Source organism: Balaenoptera borealis, assembly GCF_965194805.1.
Source record: "Balaenoptera borealis genome assembly, chromosome: 12".
NCBI classification, from domain to species: domain Eukaryota; kingdom Metazoa; phylum Chordata; class Mammalia; order Artiodactyla; family Balaenopteridae; genus Balaenoptera; species Balaenoptera borealis.
Window position 1 is genome coordinate 8,105,107 of NC_138869.1, and position 13,811 is coordinate 8,118,917.

At 45.8% G+C, this 13,811-nt stretch overlaps 2 protein-coding genes and 1 long non-coding RNA gene across 6 annotated transcripts in view; 1 reads left to right on the forward strand and 2 right to left on the reverse strand.

The window, feature by feature from the left end:
- MRPS25 (mitochondrial ribosomal protein S25) overlaps nt 1–13,811 on the reverse strand; it is a 455,776-nt gene that overhangs the window by 344,233 nt on the left and 97,732 nt on the right. The gene's annotated exons all lie outside the window — the stretch shown is intronic.
- LOC309607319 lies at nt 2,415–5,632 on the reverse strand. Its single transcript, XR_014232365.1, has 2 exons — nt 5,423–5,632; nt 2,415–3,202 (listed from the first exon to the last, which is right to left on the reverse strand). It is a non-coding gene; the product is annotated as an uncharacterized lncRNA (long non-coding RNA).
- Nucleotides 5,895–13,811, forward strand: part of NR2C2 (nuclear receptor subfamily 2 group C member 2) — an 88,437-nt gene continuing 80,520 nt past the window's right edge. The window contains exon 1 of one of the 2 annotated variants that reach the window (XM_082345718.1): nt 5,895–6,214. The gene's annotated coding sequence lies outside the window, so the exon portion shown is untranslated. The remainder of the gene's footprint in view (nt 6,215–13,811) is intronic. The other variant, XM_082345728.1, reaches the window with a different exon arrangement.

Below are 13,811 nucleotides of genomic sequence, written 5' to 3' on the forward strand. Positions count from 1 at the left end.
AACTTGGCAGAGGAGAAAGCTAACACCGTAGTGCCCCCCGGGAGAGACGCCAGTGAGACATATCATCCCCTGCCTCCGGAAAGGCTTGGAAGCCGGAGGCATCGTATCTGGGAAGGCCATGGTGGGACTCAACAGGAGCACCAGTGGAGTCTCTGTAAGGAGTCATGAGACCCTCATCCCCTGACCCCACCCTATAGACAAGTGACTGCCCTGGAAGGAGACAGGAAACACACACTTTGGATTCAGCTTTTTTTTTTTTAATTTTTATTTATTTATTTTATTCTTGGCTGCACTGGGTCTTTGTTGCTGTGCGCGGGCTTTCTCTAGTTGGCAGTGAGTGGGGGCTACTCTGCATTGCAGTGCACTGGCTCTAGGCGCGTGGGCTTCAGTAGTTATGGCACACGGGCTCAGTAGTTGTGGCTCGTGGGCTCTAGAGCGCAGGCTCAGTAGTTGTGGCACACAGGCTCAGTTGTTCCGCGGCATGTGGGATCTTCCTGGACCAGGGATCGAACCCGTGTCCCCTGCACTGGCAGGCGAATTCTTAACCACTGTGCCACCAGGGAAGTCCCTGGATTCAACTTCTAAACGGGGGGGTGGGGGGGGGCTCCTGTTTCCTGCCTGCCAAGTTCCCTCTCCTTGAGATGAAAATGTGTGCTCAATAGAAGGAATCAAAATTCTGAGTTCAACAGTTTTTTTGTTGGGAGACTACCACTGAATGATGCTCTAATCTGAAGGTGGCTGAAAAGACCCATTATGAAGGACTTTCATTTGCCCAGAGGAGTTTGGATTTTATCTGATTAGTCCAAGGTCCTAAACTGGTTCTGAGGTCCAGAACCATGCTTAAGAGATGCTGCTTGCCCTGCACAGTTTAAAAACCATTTGCAAATTGCCAACATTTTAAAGTTAAGAAATGTTTACGTTTACAAATCTAGATTTCTGGTTTCTCTTGAGAAATCTGAGATGCGTCATCTCTGGACCACATTCCAGGAGCTGATGAGGGGCTCTACCCCTTTAAGTGGGCACTGAGCTCTCCAGGTGTCACTACCACCATTTAACATACTAATTGTGTTTGTATCAATTTCTTAACCTCCCTTAGATTGTCTGCCAGACTCCTGCACCCTCCCCCAAGGCCCCACATGAGGCATCTGAGTTTTTACTTCAGCCCTCAGCAATGCAGAACCATTAAAGACCTTCATAGATAGAAGAGGGCTAGGAGAGGCTCTGTTTCAGCAGCAGCACAAAGGGAGCAAGGAAAGATGAATGAATGAAAGAGGAAGGCAGCTAGTTAGACTGGTTAGGAAGGCTAGGAAACTACGCAGCAGCGGCAGCGAGATGGAGATAAGACCTAAACTAGGGACCAGTGGAGGAGGGGCCGAACCTGAGGGTAAAACCAAGGGGATTTGTTGTTTAGACCCTCAGTCTTAACAGTGTACCCAGAGCCTCCTGAAAGCCAGAAGCCTCAGGCAGCGTCCCATCTCTCCCCAAGGGAAAGGGCAGGATCCAAAGCAAAGCACTTAAGGGAGAGGCTTTTCCAAGGAACCTCTGCTTCGAGGTGCAGTGGCCTGCAGTGAACAGGCTGTGGTGTGGAAATAATTTCTTTAAGAACCTCAAGGAATGCTACTATTTAACTTTTAGACTTCATCAGTGAAAGGCTGGTAGTCCCAAGTGGGTTCGCTCTTGAGATGGTGCTGGGTTAGTAAAGAACTCCAGGCCTAAAGATTGAGAGTCCCAATTAGACGACATTTAAAAACAAGACATCCTCCTGAGCCTATTCTAAAACGGGACTAAGGGCAGGTGCATTTTTCTGAGAAGATAATCTGATTTTCCATCATGTTTCCAAGATACTTGAGCCAAGTACAACTTATTAAGGCATGGGAAGCCCCAGGTCAGAAACCAAATGGTCATAACTCTCAATAAAAGCCATTCTGGAGGGGCTCAGGACTCACTCTGACAGTGTTCCTGTGTTCCAGAACCATCCATCCACTGCAGGGTTGGTCTCTCTTCCTGGGAAGAACAAGGGCCATTGATACAGAGGTTGAGACCTCCTCAAGTAACCTTCTACTGTGACAGAGCTTGACTGTGACAGAATCACGGAGGTGGGTAAAAGAGGGTTTTCTTCCTTTCGAAGTCCTCAAGGACAGAAGAGAAGAAATAAGCAGAAATAACTATTAATAAACGTTCCACCACTTGCTAGCCACGTGACTTTGGCGAAGTTGTTCTTCCTCTGTTAAAGGCCCCTGCCTCTTCAGTTGTAAAAAAGAAAAAAAAGATAATACCGTCTACTTCACAGGGTTATTATGAAGATTAAACAGGATAATGTGTAAGTGTAAGGAATGTGCAATCTGGTATTCAATGATTACGTCTATTCAGGTACCAGATTTTTAAAAAAGAAAAAAAGGCTAGGAACAATTACGTGAGGTTTAAAAGTTTATTTTATAAACATGTCATAATTATACAAATGACAAACAAAAGTTTCAGAAATTGATTACTGTATATAGTAATAAAGCATAAGCTTTTATAGAAAAATTGACATAGATATACATAAGTACTTACAAAGGTAATTATTGTCTTCCTAGTCTATGAAAATAAAAAAAAACCATTATTTACACTATCACAAAAGCCATACCCTTAGAGGTAAAAAAAAAAAAACTCTACTAGATAATAGTAATTTTAAAAATTTAGCACATCTACAACTATTGTTTAGTCAAAACTTGATTTTCATTGACTCAACATTTATCATTTAAATGCAAATTCAAAATAAGCTTGGATGGCAAAAAACATTTACTCTGTTAGGTACAAAATGAAACCGCATGATCTAGTTCCTGCTCTCAGTTAATGATTGCAGAACAGACTGCTTAAGTGTTGTGGGAAAAAAGACCTGCCCAGAGGACCACAGAGGGCAGAGGTGGGAACACCTGGATCTCATTCACAAGCACCGTGTAGGGAGCTGGAAGCCACAGGCTCATATCTCAGCTCCAGGAAGTCACCAAAACCTTGTTTTCACTGAGTTCATCTGTAAAAATGGGATGATGATATGAACACTGTTTACCATACACTGTTGCTGTGAAAAGCATTCATTCAATAAATGCCCACTGCAGGACTTCCCTGGTGGTCCAGTGGTTAAGACTCCACCTTCCAACACAGGGGGTGCGGGTTTGATCCCTGGTCAGGGAACTAAGATCCCACATGTTGCACAGTGCGGCTGAAAAAAAAAAAAAAAAAAAAAAAGGAAATGCCCACTTCATGCCCATTCTGTACTTCTGTACTAGGTACTGTGTTAAGGGCTGAGATGGAGCGGGACAAGGCACATTTCGATACAGGGCTCAGTACGGGTAGGTGCTGAGGCGATGCACACACAAGGGCTGGGTACTGCTGGATATATCATTCCCCCTGAGCCACTGGCCCTGTCAATGAGTAATCTTCAGGCATAGTTAAGGAGTTAAAAAAGATTCTTTTAAAAGGTTAAACAAAAAGTTTTGTCTTTTTTTTTGCCACACATTTTTGGAATTAGATCAGTGATTTGGGCCTGTAGTGTGCATCAGAATGATCTGTGATGCTCAGTAGAAGTGCTGATGCCAGGCCCCACCCAAAGCTTACAGTTTCAGACCCAACGGGGGGCCTGGCAGTTCTGAAGTACACTCCACAGTTAAGAACACTTTATTTTAAAGGCTGATAAAACGTTAAAAGCACTGTTAATGCAAATGTGGATACATCATATTAACAGTCAAAAAGAAAGTATAGCTAGTATAACACAACATGTATATTTTTGTGATTATAAAGTCCATCAAGTGTTACAAAGCCATTTAAGAGTTATCACTAAAAGCTTCTACCAAAAACCACAATGGAACAAAAAATAGCCCTATGGCAGTGGTGCCCTCAGCTTGCAGAAGCCTTTTACCTGCTGATATTGTTTGCAATCTGTGTGTGTATGTACATGTGCTTCTGTCCTTCAGGGGAAGAAAAGTGCTCAAGCCCATCAAGATTGTGAACTTTGCTATTACTTTTAATATTGAACAGCTAACCTTTTAACTCAGTGGTCCCCAACCTTTTTGGCACCGGGGACCAGTTTCATGGAAGACAATTGTTCTACAGAAGGAGGGGTGCGGGGTGGTTGAGGCGGTAACGCGAGCGATGGGGAGCAGCAGATGAAGCTTCGCTTGCTCACCCACCGCTCACCTCCTGCTGTGCGGCCCGGTTCCTAACAGGCCACGGACCACTACTGGTCCACGGCCCAGGGGTTGAGGACCCCTGTTTTAACTGGAAATTTTACTGAATACTACTACAAACAGAGCAAACTGATGTAGCATGGTTTACAACATAAACCTCAAGGAGAAAAGGACTAGATTAGAGCCCTGGCTTCACTTTCTGCACCTGTAGCACTGGGAAGGTCGCTTCACTTATCTGGGTATCAGTTCCTGCACCTTAGTAAAATGAAATAACAGTGCCTTGTTCACAGAATTGCTGAGTATTAAATGGAGAAAATTAAAACTATAAGCCATCATAGAAACATTAACTATTTTTAGTATTCATTTCAAAATCTAGTACAATTGTAATTTGTTTGCCCAAAAAAACCCTTAAAACTCATTTAAGTGTGTATTTTAAAGCTATATCTAGAAGTATTATATAACATTAAAAACAATTTTGGGGGGAAAAAAAGTACACAATTACAAAGCAGTCCATGTTTACAAGGATTTACCATCAAAGTACTGTGTTCCCTTAGGCATATCATTTGACCTCTCTGGTCTCATCCGCCTCTCCTGTAAAATCTTTCTGCCAGAAGAGGATTGGACCATTATCATCTCTGAGACCCCTTCCAGCTTCAGGGTCTGTGGTTCACCATGACATTATAAATTTAACTCTTTTTCTCCACTTACTTCCTTGCAAGGTGAAAACAAGAAAGGAAAATGGGTGCATTTCCTATCAAAAATTTTACAAGATTATGGACAAAATACTCAAATTTGGGGTCACACTGATAAAAGCCCAAATGGCCACTGTTTAAGAAAAAAGGTTAAACGATCCACCTTGGAGTCAGTATTCATAATAAAGATGAAAAGTGCAGGAAAAAAATCAATTAGCAGAGTATCTTCGGCCTACAGAGAAAGCACGGTGATCAAGGAGTCTGGCCTAAGCACTTTAGGGCATCCCTGATCAAAACAGTGGTCCACACCTTCCAAAGCAAGTCAAAACCACTTAAAAGAGAGAAGCAGCTAATGAAAACCTACAACCCAAGATTCATACGCTCAAGAGAAGCAATTGTACTTATATAATTTAAGCAATTCTGCAAAGAGTTTAATACACACTTAAGCATGGTTTACTCGTCTCAAATCGCGATACTCTTTATGCACTTGACCGGATACTCTGAGAAGCTGGTGCCTCCTCGGACCATCTATACCGAGCAGGGCACAAACAGTTCAATACCCACCCAATAAACCACCCGCTTCCGACGTACAGGCTCTCCGCTCTGTTATTGCTTCCTCAATCAACACAGAGGTTTCAGCTCGGCGGGAGCCGGGGTGGAGGACGTCACAGTGAGAACATAGCCCCTACCCGGCCTCGAGGAGCTCGCGGGCCCCCTTATAACGGTACCCGGCGTTCCTGGCCTTCGAAAACGACCAACCAACCCTTTACCCCAACGACCTCAGCATTTAACCTACACGGTGGCCCTACAGCGGCGCGGGCCCAGCCCGGGCAGACACCCCGGCGGACTGCGAGGAGCCTTGCGCCTTGCGCCTGCCGCCGCCGCCGCCGCCGCCGCCGCCCGGGCCGGGCCGCCAAGGGGCCGGACGGAGCAGCGCGACCGCCGCGTTCCGTTGCGCGCGCGCGCCTCAGCCAATCGCGTGCTCGCCCGCCCCCCGCGGCCACGGCGAGGCTGGCTCTGGGAAGAGGAAGAAGAACATTCGCCCTCCTCCTACCAGCGCGCGGGCGGCGGCGGCGGCGGCACCGGGGTCACGAACTCTGACCTTTCACTGACAAAAACAATAACAAACCCCTCCTTCCTCGCGACCCCGGCGGCGCCTCCGGGCCCGCCCGCGCCGCCCCGCTCCCACCTTGGCGTCTTGTCTCTCGCCCGCTGACCTGCGAGCCCGCGGCCCGGGGCTCCCGCCATCCGCCGACGCCGGGAAGCCGGCCTCCCCGCGCCCTGCCCTCCGCGCCGGGGGCCGCCCGCCGCAGACACGGGACCTGCTTCGAGGTCGCTTTGGCGCCAAAACCTGAGGTAAAATTGAAAAAAGGCCGGGGCGGGCTCGGGCCGGCGGCGGAGGGGGCGGTCCTGGCGCGCGGACATGGAGGCGCCGCGGCGGCGGCTGAACCCGACCCTTTTACCTTTGCCACGGGGCGGCGGCGCCGGCGCCAACCGCTTTGCATAGTGGGCCGGGCCGCTCCCCTCCCCTCCCCGCCCGCGGCCGGCGAAGCGAGCGGGCTACCCCTGACCGGCCCGGCCGGCACGAGGGTGGGGGCGGAGGGGACGGCCGCGGCCCCGCCTCACAGTTGGCCCTCCGCCAGCGCCGCCATTTTGTTCTCGGCGGAGATGGCTCCTGCTGGGCCAGGTTCCCCTCCTCCTCCTCTATCGCCTCCTCCTTCCTGCAGTCCCTCCTTCCCTCGCTCCCCGGTTTCTCTACCCTCCGCTTCCCGCCCGCAGTTGGCGACCGCCGCGGCCCAACCGCCGTTTTTTCGTGAAGGGGAGGGTGGAGGAAAGGGAGGAAGGCGGGTGCGGGGCGCGAGCTTGTGAGCGACAGCTGGGCGGGCCAGTTGGCGCCCAGATAGGAGGGCCGGGGACCCCCGGGGCGCCGCCCCCCGAGGCTTTGCTGACTGGTTCTGTCGGCAGGGGGCGGTCCCCGCGCGTCGCGGGAGCCCTGGCGGGGTGGGAGCAGAAGCCGGGGCGCGACGTGGGGTCGGGGCGCCGGGGGCGGGGCGGGGGCGCGGCCGGGTGAGTGTGGGGCGCGCGGCTACGGCCCGGGCGCGTTCTCCGCGTGGAACGCGTCCACAATGAGTGCTGTGGAACAGTAGTAATAAAGGTGATGAAGCATCCTGAACCCAGGGCGCTGGCTCGTGGGAAGGGCTTTTTGGAATCTGGACACCTTAGGGCTCCTGCCCGTATATTCCCCTTGAAGCTCAATTTCATCGACTGTGAAATGGGAGGATGGGCGTTCTTGCCAGGCCGGACCTTCCTTCTCAGATCGTTTGAGGGGCTCAACTCAGAAAATGGAGTCCAGGCTACTTTCCGAACCTCTGAGTAATACAAAAATGGTGTTGTTGTTGAAAATGGAGTGTGGAGCCACCCGGAGTGGAAAGGCTAAGGGTATTGAGGGCTTGAGAGAACAGAGAGGAATCTGGAGTGTTCTCTTATCATTCGTTGATTACATACGTATTTGCTTAGTCTGGGGCACTGGGGATACATCCAGAGAACCAGCTAGACCAGGCCCCTGCCCTCCTATAATTGGGAGTAGGGTGAATAGACAATTAAAGAGGTGATTTCGGAGAGTGGTAAATCCTGTGAAGGAAGTGAAGTGAAACTGGATGATGTGTTGAAGGTCTGACGCAACTGCGATGGAAGGGTCGGGGAAGGCCTCCGTGAGGACGTGATGTTTGAATGGAGGAACCCAAGGAAGGAATAGCGTGAGAGAGAAAACAGCAAGTGCAAAGCCCCAGGAGGGAAGGCGTTTGGTGTGAGTGAGGCTGGAGAACTAGTTCGTTGTCCCGTCCATTATTCTCTATCTCCAGGCTGAGGTCTGTGAAATATGACAAAGGTAGTGGAGAATAAATCTCTAATATTCAACGAGAGAGTCAAGGAAAATATAGCCATGAAATGAATAGCTGTTGAATACATGACTTGGTGGAAAGCCTCAGAAAATCACTTTACTTCCAGATTCAAATCCTTTGTCATTCCCTCGTGTTCATCCTCAGTTCCTCAAATATTTGCTGAGCCCCCGTATTACCCAGGCGCTAGTTGACTAAGACATTGGTGGGTGTCAAGTATGTGAATATAGTTACATACACCTGAGTTCTGTTCTCTCCCTCTTCCCCTAATACATCTGCATACACATACACATACACACACAAAATGTTGTAGGCAGAAGCTAAGTAGTGTTGTGGTTAACAGTGCCAATATTTACTAGCCCTGTGACTTTGAGTAAGTTATTTAACTTTTTTGAGGCTCAGTGTCCTCATCTGGACAGTAAATAGAACCTTCTTTCTAGAATTGAGGATTAAATGAGTTTAATGTAAATAAGGAGCTTAGAAAAGTGACGTATAGTAAATGCTCACAATTGGAGTTATTGTTGTCATGAAGCACTAGCTGTCTGGTAAAGACATTGGACTGGTTAAGTGATGCAAACAATGAGATTTTTAGGCAGTGTGGTGTAGGGGCAAAACACTGCATTGGAATACTGGGGTACTAGTTTTGGCTCTTCTGCTTTCAGCTAGTCACTTGGCATCCAGACCAAAAGTTTATTTAGAAAACAAAGTAGTGTAACTAATACTATTACCAAAAGTGTGGTGTGCTTTACAATTTACAAAATTCTCTTACAGGCATTATAGTGTTAAAGCCCTAGCAGGATGTAATGGTAGAGGTCCTTTGCCTGCTCCCTATTTTAAAACCTTTCTAAGACTTTACATCATTTTCTTATCCCTGTATCCCTAGCTCTCTGTGCACGAAACACACTGCCCTGCCTTCAATTTCCTTGAAAGTGTGGCTTACCTGTACCCCAGGCCCTTTCAGATGATGTTCCCTCAGCCTGAAATCCTCATTTGCCCCCTGCCCCCCGCCCCCCATACACCTTAGTCCTGCATATGTTAGCTTAAGCATCACTTCCTCAGGGAATCCCTCTCTGATGCCCAATGCCAGTCTAGATCAGATTCTTTTACTTTACATTGTGTTCTTTTCCTTTTTAACATTTGTCTCATTTCATAGTTACACTCCATAATGTGATTGATTGATTGATACCTGTTCCCCTTACCTTATGAGAGCAGGAATCATTTTGGGCACCATTATATTTCCAGCACTTAGCAGAGTGCCTGGCACTACTTGTTAAGTGAATGAATTGTTTATAATTTATGATATCACTGCTAACTAAGTTGCTGCTCATTGATGGTGCCTTTTTTTTTCTTTTTTCTTTTTTTTTGATGGTGCCGTTTTATGTGGGCTTGTTAGCAATTCAGAAGCAGTGCCAGCAATAAAATAAGTATCTGTTATGGTATTTGGATGAATTCAGGAAGTGGTTCCTCACAGATGTGGCACTGCCTGCAGACTTGAATATGGGTAAGATAACCCAGATAAATCCTTTTTTACACACTTAATGTGTTGATTTATGGGGGGTATTTTTGAGACAAGAAATAGATAATTTAATAATTAGTTGTATTACAAGGTAAATTACATGAAAGTTAATCAGTTCGCATGGAGCTCATTAATAAACAGCCAAATATAATCATGCCATTTACTTTAACTGAAGAATCAAAGCACCAGTGTGATTTTCTTGAAATAAAAAATGCTGGTCTTCTTCTATCACAGGGGATCAAAGAACAGAGAAGAAGACTTAATGGGTTTGCAGAGAATTGGGAGTTCAGCCTCTGTAGCCATTAATTTAAAATAGTTATCTTTCCAAAGATAAATTGTTTCATGCAATGGAATTATTGAAAATCACTTTGTAATTGCCTTACCAAGTTTAAAAGCACATCTTGCCAGGTGTATATCAAGCTTCTGCTTAAAAGTGTGGTAAATAGGGCTTCCCTGGTGGCGCAGTGGTTGAGAGTCTGCCTGCCAATGCAGGGGACATGGGTTCGAGCCCTGGTCTGGGAAGATCCCACATGCCGCGGAGCAACTGGGCCCGTGAGCCACAACTACTGAGCCAGCGCGTCTGGAGCCTGTGCTCCGCAACAAGAGAGGCTGCGACAGTGAGAGGCCTGCGCACCGCGATGAAGAGTGGCCCCCGCTTGCCGCAACTAGAGAAAGCCCTCGCACAGAAACTAAGACCCAACACAGCCAAAAATAAATAAATAAATAAATAGTAATTAAAAAAAAAAAAAAAGTGTGGTAAATAGAAAAGTTTTGTTGACTTATGTAATACAGATTTTACAAATAAAGTGTTCTGGTATTTTTAAAACAACAGTCACCCTTTTATTTATTTATTTTTGGATGTTTATTTTCTATCCTGTTCAAGGATTTTTTGGTATCACTTGTTCAATCCAACACTTTTGATTCCTTGAACTACCTAATTCAGGGTAACCAAAGAACTGATAGTTTAATGAAAAAGCTAAGTATATATATATATATATATATATATTTGTATATATGTGTATATTATCTTATACCATTAAATTACTTATTTATTGCTTTCAACAGTTGTATTTACGGTGACCTTGAAGTTTTGTTTTCATGAATATGCCTTTACAGAAAGAAGAAAAACCCTATGTGTAATAACGTCACTTCATGAGGACTTCTGGGAAGTTTTAGCATCTGTCTCCAAGGAGTCAAGTGACAGTGCATCGCCTGTCTCTGGAACCTTGAGTGGGTAGCCTCTCTGAGGCTTATACATTCCCCAATTGTAAAATGGGGAGGCGGGGAGCCAACACTGAGACTTGGGTCAGAAACAGGGACCACTTGTTATCCAGATGGCATAGAGAGCAAGGCAGGTGAGCCTGTGTGGATCAGCCCACCTTCAGCGCTGGCCCTGAACACTGGCCTCATGTGTCTAGCTGCCTGACTGTCTCCACATATTAAGGGCTTTCATTTGGGATTTTTATCCTCGAGTCTGCTTACCTATGTGCCATATGCTCCTTTAGTCCCAAAGCACCTCCTAGAGCAGATACTAGTCCCCCTTAATCAATACTGCATAGGGGGAATTTGGGAAGGAATCCGTCTTAAGGCTCATCAAGTCTAGCCTCACACCTGTTGCAAAACTCACCTGTCAGAGGTTAGTTTATCTCTTTTCACTTTATTGCTGGTTATGAGGAGCTTAGATGTAGACTTTTTCCCTCCATGTATGATTATCATCTTTAACCTAATCTGTCACACATTGTAAAAGATACGCTCTTACCTGTTGGAGTTTCACTTGCCTCAACCTAATAGGCCTGGGGGCTGAGATTCTCTTTGTGACTCTGTCCCATCCTGCCATTCCTTGCCCATATCCCTTGTCACGCACTGCTGCTACTTCCCATCCTTTCTTCAGGTGCCCTGAATGCTAGAGCTTTAAGCAGCAGGGGCTCTGTACAAAAAGGCAAGACTCCCTGGGAACAGTCAACTAGCATAGCTCACAGTGATGGTGGGGGGAGTGGATAGAAGACATTAAAGTCCAGATCAGGGCATTGGCATAGGGCATTGTTAGGGGGACAGAAAGAGCAGATTCATACCCCAGCATCTGGGAGTCTTGGAGCAGAGGGACGGGAAGGGAATTGTTAAGGATGGGAAAGGAATAGGCTAGCTCAGATGCTCAGCTATCTTTCTGATTACCCCTGGACTCCAGGTAGCCTATAATCATGAAAGCCAGCCTCAGGGACAGAGTGTGATACCTCTTCCACTCTAATAAGAGGCCTGAAGTCCATAATAGGAGGTGAAACCTTTCATTCCAAAATTATCAACAGTAACCCTGATGATTCTAATCCCTGGAAGTGTTAACATGTTGATAGGGGGGAATTTCTGCCAACGATAGAAGAGCATATCATTCTCTCTTTGGATTAGTGGAAGGTATGAGAGAAGGTGTTGGGGCCTGGAAAATGAAGTGAATGCTATTCAAAGAGTGGGGAGAGAAATGAGAGGCTGGCAGGGCCAGACACAAACTTGAAGGCTTTATGGTTTTACTGGGAGCCACCTTACTTACCTTTGTTGTTCATGTTTGAATAGAAGCTATGCCAAAAAAAAAAGTTTCTTACCTGGCTGCCCACACATGCACCTCCAATAAAAACTCCAATAACTGCCTACCTCTATGTGGCAGGCAGGTCTCCACTGAGAAAGATAGACAGCTGAGATTGGATGGCTCTTAAGTTAAACAATGCCAGCAGGCTTCAGGTTGCATTTCCCCTGGTGGTATTTATTGTACAGTGAATCTGATTATGTATTATTTGTACTGCCCTCATTCTCTTTCTCTCCACTCCTCCATTGCTTCTGCAATAATGCTTCCTTCTACTAGGTTGATTAGGTGAATAAACCTGGAATTACTGAAAAATCACCTTTTACCAAGATTAAAAGCACATATCTCAAAGTGCATGTCAGCCTTTGGCTGAAAAGACATAATTAGAATATGTTTGATGACATAATTAATACAGTACAGCTTTTTAAAGAAATTTTAAATTTATAACATACGTCTCTTTTCTGAAATGGTAAAAGACAGTCAATTTTTTAAAGTAGGAAAATTTTCAAGTGAAGAAAAGGTAGCATTACATCAAAAGGCATGTACAGATCTTCCTTGACTTATGATGGGGTTATTTGTAAGTTTAAAATATATGTCGAGGGGACTTCCCTGGTGGCGCAGTGGTTAGGAGTCCACCTGCCAATGCAGGGGATATGGGTTTGAGCCCTGGTCCGGGAGGATCCCACATGCCGTGGAGCAGCTGGGCCCATGCGCCACAACTACTGAGCCTGCTCTCTGGAGCCCACAAGCCACAACTGCTGAAGCCCGCGTGCCACAGCTACTGAATCTCGTGCGCCTGGAGCCTGTGCTCCGCAACAAGAGAAGCCACCGCAAGGACAAGCCTACGTACCACAACGAAGAGCAGCCCCCACTCGCCGCAACTAGAGAAAGCCCACGCGCAGCAACAAGACCCAACGCAGCCATTAATTAATTAATTAAAAAGAAAATTTATTCGAAAATGCATTTGATACACCTAACCTACCAAACATCGTAACTTAGCCTTGTCTACCTTAAACATGCTCAGGACACTTACATTAGCCTGCAGTTGGGCAAAATCATCTAACAGAAAGTCTGTCTTATAATTAAGTATTGAATATCTCCAGTAATTTATATTGAAGGTGAAAAACAGAACAGTTGTAAGTGTAGCAGTTGTTTGATCATGTGGCTGACTGGGAACTGTAGCTGGCACTGCGCAGCATCATGAGAGAGGATCGTAACTTTATACTGCTGGCCCGGGAAGAAATCAAAATTCAAAAATCAAAGTACAATTTCTACTGAATGCATATCACTTTCACACCATGATAAAGTTGAAAAATCGTTAAGTCAAGCCACCCTAAGTCAGGGACCATCGGTACAGGAGTGTTCATAGGAACACCAGTCATAAGAGCTCCAGACTAGAAACAATCTAAATGTTCATCAGCTATAGAATGGATAAGTAAATTGTGGCATAGTCATATGTTGGAATACTATACAGGGATGAAAATGCACTAACTACTCGTGGTTAATGAGGAAAAGAAGCCAGACACACAAAAAATATATTAGCATATAGCTCAAAAACAAGCAAAACGAATCCATGATAGTGAAAGTCAGGAGAGAAGGGAAGTAAGGGACTCTGAGGGGGTACAAGGGAGCCTTTTAAGGTGCTAGTAATGTTCTATTTTCTGATGTGAGTGGCATTCGCATGTTTCTGTTCTCTGAATGAAAATTCATTGAGCTGTTTCATTTATGATTTGTGCACTTTTGTATTTGCATGTTATACTTCAGTAAAAAATTTTACTTTAAAAATGATGGTAAAATTATCCTCACTGTTTGAATCAATATGATTATTATGTAGGTAAAATTTTAAGGGAAAGGTGTGTTCAAGTTGTGAAGGAACTGTCATGTTACTGTCCCGATGGAGCTAGGTCAGAAATTTCTGTGAGTAATACTGAAACATCAATCACATATTTAGGAATTAGTGGTTATATAAAT